This window comes from Schistocerca gregaria, unplaced genomic scaffold, assembly GCF_023897955.1.
Source record: "Schistocerca gregaria isolate iqSchGreg1 unplaced genomic scaffold, iqSchGreg1.2 ptg001053l, whole genome shotgun sequence".
Lineage (NCBI taxonomy): Eukaryota > Metazoa > Arthropoda > Insecta > Orthoptera > Acrididae > Schistocerca > Schistocerca gregaria.
Window position 1 is genome coordinate 130001 of NW_026062399.1, and position 5000 is coordinate 135000.

The 5000-nt window shown below is 50.3% G+C and overlaps 1 non-coding gene across 1 annotated transcript in view; it reads right to left on the reverse strand.

Annotated features, from left to right (window-relative positions):
• LOC126327528 (small subunit ribosomal RNA) overlaps positions 1–1033 on the reverse strand; it is a 1893-nt gene extending 860 nt beyond the window's left edge. Inside the window, exon 1 of the ribosomal RNA XR_007561337.1 lies at positions 1–1033. This exon is cut by the window's left edge and continues 860 nt beyond it. This is a non-coding gene — a ribosomal RNA (small subunit ribosomal RNA).
• Positions 1034–5000: the final 3967 nt, after the last annotated feature.

Consider the following 5000-nt stretch of genomic DNA (forward strand, 5'->3'; position numbering starts at 1 on the left):
TGGCAAATGCTTTCGCTTCTGTTCGTCTTGCGACGATCCAAGAATTTCACCTCTAACGTCGCAATACGAATGCCCCCGCCTGTCCCTATTAATCATTACCTCGGGTTCCGAAAACCAACAAAATAGAACCGAGGTCCTATTCCATTATTCCATGCACACAGTATTCAGGCGGGCTTGCCTGCTTTAAGCACTCTAATTTGTTCAAAGTAAACGTGCCGGCCCACCGAGACACTCAACAAAGAGCACCCTGGTAGGATTTAAACGGGGTCCGCCTCGGGACGCGAAAGCACCCCTTCGGCTCGCCCCACCGGCAGGACGTCCCACGATACATGCCAGTTAAACACCGACGGGCGGTGAACCAACAGCGTGGGACACAAATCCAACTACGAGCTTTTTAACCGCAACAACTTTAATATACGCTATTGGAGCTGGAATTACCGCGGCTGCTGGCACCAGACTTGCCCTCCAATAGATACTCGTTAAAGGATTTAAAGTGTACTCATTCCGATTACGGGGCCTCGGATGAGTCCCGTATCGTTATTTTTCGTCACTACCTCCCCGTGCCGGGAGTGGGTAATTTGCGCGCCTGCTGCCTTCCTTGGATGTGGTAGCCGTTTCTCAGGCTCCCTCTCCGGAATCGAACCCTGATTCCCCGTTACCCGTTACAACCATGGTAGGCGCAGAACCTACCATCGACAGTTGATAAGGCAGACATTTGAAAGATGCGTCGCCGGTACGAGGACCGTGCGATCAGCCCAAAGTTATTCAGAGTCACCAAGGCAAACGGACCAGACAAGCCAATCCGATTGGTTTTGATCTAATAAAAGCGTCCCTTCCATCTCTGGTCGGGACTCTGTTTGCATGTATTAGCTCTAGAATTACCACAGTTATCCAAGTAACGTGGGTACGATCTAAGGAACCATAACTGATTTAATGAGCCATTCGCGGTTTCACCTTAATGCGGCTTGTACTGAGACATGCATGGCTTAATCTTTGAGACAAGCATATGACTACTGGCAGGATCAACCAGGGAGCTGCGTCAACTAGAGCTGAGCAGCCGGCCGCCCGGGAGTGTGTCCCGGGGGCCCGCGCGAACACGCAAGCGTCCGCTCAATTATTCTGCAAACAGGAGGAGGCCGAGCTCCCCTGCACGATACACCTCGAAACCCTCTCAGGTCCCGGCGGCGCGCAGCGCCGTCCTAGGTACTTGGTCGGTTTCGAGAGAGGCGCAATCGCCCGGAGTTAGGCGAGTAGACGGTTTTAGTGCGAACACCCTTGCTCCCAACTGAGCTTGCCGCTGCCGACAGAGGCCCGGGAGCGTGCTGTCGTGGCATTGCCGGCGGGAGACAACACGCGCCACCTATGGTGACCGGCAGCTCCAACGCCAGCGCCACACAAGGGCAAAGCCCCACTTGGGTGCAGAAGCGAACTCTCCCAGCACAGCGCACGCGCCAACACGTCCGCACAACTGCGATACAAACCACCTGCGAGAACCGCTGGGGCGACCGAGCAGCAGACGGCGTCGCGGCGCCGAGTGCCAGGCGGCGGCGCATCCTCAACGCACACAGTCCTCAATCAGACCAGCACACTGCAGATGTCCACCGCGCTTCGCACCGGGCTCGGCTGAACCAACTTTGGCCGCCAGGCGCCGCGTGCAGGGTGCGCCGCAGCGTAGCTGCGCCGCCTGCCGGGCCCGTCGGCTGGCGCTCCTGCCACTCGGCGCCCCCCACCAGCCGCCTGTTGCGCGTGCGCCCACGCAGCGCGCGGCCAACACGCCGGGCGGCCCCCCTTCACCGGCCGGGAACAGTCCCACCAAGCCACCGCCGCGTATCGCTTCATACCCACATGGGCCTAGTCACGCGTGTGGATGTGGCGGGTACCGCTGAAACAACCGGTTAATAGCTGTACCGATCGTCGCCATCACAGATTCACCTCCAGCGTGAACAACCGCTCAACAACGGATTTCCAGTTCATTTGCGTATCTTGGGCAGTAAACGTAGATGTCCACCTACATTTGCGAATTCAACAATTCTTGCATGCCAGGATGTCATGTGTCACGACACGCTACATCAGACCACATACACACTGCGACATGTGCAGAAGAGAACACGTGGAAGGTGGCCCGCGCACGTATGCGATGTACCTTCCGCGATCCACTGTCAACCGGCATCTGCGGCATGTCCCAGATATGGAACGCGGTCCACCAGGGTAGCACTTTGTGTGAGGCAATACGACAAAGTCGGAATACACGCGTCACTACATCAGACGGCTCACGCTGACCTGACCTGACCTGACTCACCGCACCACCACCCCCAGCGACCCAGGGTGACATACAATGCGTTCGTACGTTCCTCCCACACGCCTCTACGGCGTACCACAGTGCAACCTAGCTGTTATTGGGAGACGAGACAAGTAGCATCAAGCACAACATATGGAAATTGAGATTCGACACCGTTGGGCACAGCCAGCGTACGGTCACACGTATCACACTACTTCACTCTGTACGTAACGACCGATGATCGGTACAGCGTGTGGGTTACGCGTACGACATCAGCGGACAATGGACACAGACCATACCACGACGTACACTGAGGGCGTCGACATCTGAATGCAACTGAACAGCTGCGAGGCTCATTTAACACTCAAACGCCAGACCGACCAGCTTGAGAGGACAGAGACACAAAGAGGGGGACAGAGGGGGACAGAGGGGGGGGAGGGGGGGGGTCGGCGATATAGTCCTATTGCAGTACAATTGACAGTGGATAGCAGGAATATGTGGAAAGTAAGCAACACTCGCAAGACATCTACATGAGGATAACAACGACACCAGAGATTCCGAGCAGTGAACTATGTTAGGCAAAGGGACAACGTGGGTTAGGTTAAGGGACAACGTGGGTTAGGTTAAGGGACAACGTGGGTTAGGTTAAGGGACAACGTGGGTTAGGTTAAGGGACAACGTGGGTTAGGTTAAGGGACAACGTGGGTTAGGTTAAGGGACAACGTGGGTTAGGTTAAGGGACAACGTGGGTTAGGTTAAGGGACAACGTGGGTTAGGTTAAGGGACAACGTGGGTTAGGTTAAGGGACAACGTGGGTTAGGTTAAGGGACAACGTGGGTTAGGTTAAGGGACAACGTGGGTTAGGTTAAGGGACAACGTGGGTTAGGTTAAGGGACAACGTGGGTTAGGTTAAGGGACAACGTGGGTTAGGTTAAGGGACAACGTGGGTTAGGTTAAGGGACAACGTGGGTTAGGTTAAGGGACAACGTGGGTTAGGTTAAGGGACAACGTGGGTTAGGTTAAGGGACAACTTGAGTTAGGTTAAGGGACAACTTGAGTTAGGTTAAGGGACAACTTGAGTTAGGTTAAGGGACAACTTGAGTTAGGTTAAGGGACAAATTGAGTTAGGTTAAGGGACAAATTGAGTTAGGTTAAGGGACAAATTGAGTTAGGTTAAGGGACAAATTGAGTTAGGTTAAGGGACAAATTGAGTTAGGTTAAGGGACAACTTGAGTTAGGTTAAGGGACAACTTGAGTTAGGTTAAGGGACAAATTGAGTTAGGTTAAGGGACAACTTGAGTTAGGTTAAGGGACAACTTGAGTTAGGTTAAGGGACAACTTGAGTTAGGTTAAGGGACAACTTGAGTTAGGTTAAGGGACAACTTGAGTTAGGTTAAGGGACAACTTGAGTTAGGTTAAGGGACAAATTGAGTTAGGTTAAGGGACAAATTGAGTTAGGTTAAGGGACAAATTGAGTTAGGTTAAGGGACAAATTGAGTTAGGTTAAGGGACAAATTGAGTTAGGTTAAGGGACAACTTGAGTTAGGTTAAGGGACAACTTGAGTTAGGTTAAGGGACAACTTGAGTTAGGTTAAGGGACAACTTGAGTTAGGTTAAGGGACAACTTGAGTTAGGTTAAGGGACAAATTGAGTTAGGTTAAGGGACAAATTGAGTTAGGTTAAGGGACAAATTGAGTTAGGTTAAGGGACAAATTGAGTTAGGTTAAGGGACAAATTGAGTTAGGTTAAGGGACAACTTGAGTTAGGTTAAGGGACAAATTGAGTTAGGTTAAGGGACAACTTGAGTTAGGTTAAGGGACAACTTGAGTTAGGTTAAGGGACAACTTGAGTTAGGTTAAGGGACAACTTGAGTTAGGTTAAGGGACAACTTGAGTTAGGTTAAGGGACAACTTGAGTTAGGTTAAGGGACAACTTGAGTTAGGTTAAGGGACAAATTGAGTTAGGTTAAGGGACAAATTGAGTTAGGTTAAGGGACAAATTGAGTTAGGTTAAGGGACAAATTGAGTTAGGTTAAGGGACAAATTGAGTTAGGTTAAGGGACAACTTGAGTTAGGTTAAGGGACAACTTGAGTTAGGTTAAGGGACAACTTGAGTTAGGTTAAGGGACAACTTGAGTTAGGTTAAGGGACAAATTGAGTTAGGTTAAGGGACAAATTGAGTTAGGTTAAGGGACAAATTGAGTTAGGTTAAGGGACAACTTGAGTTAGGTTAAGGGACAAATTGAGTTAGGTTAAGGGACAAATTGAGTTAGGTTAAGCGATAATCTGGTACAGCCACAGTTAGGTTAAGCGATAATCTGGTACAGCCACAGTTAGGTTAAGCGATAATCTGGTACAGCCACAGTTAGGTTAAGCGATAATCTGGTACAGCCACAGTTAGGTTAAGCGATAATCTGGTACAGCCACAGTTAGGTTAAGCGATAATCTGGTACAGCCACAGTTAGGTTAAGCGATAAACTGGTACAGCCACAGTTAGGTTAAGCGATAAACTGGTACAGCCACAGTTAGGTTAAGCGATAAACTGGTACAGCCACAGTTAGGTTAAGCGATAAACTGGTACAGCCACAGTTAGGTTAAGCGATAAACTGGTACAGCCACAGTTAGGTTAAGCGATAAACTGGTACAGCCACAGTTAGGTTAAGCGATAAACTGGTACAGCCACAGTTAGGTTAAGCGATAAACTGGTACAGCCACAGTTAGGT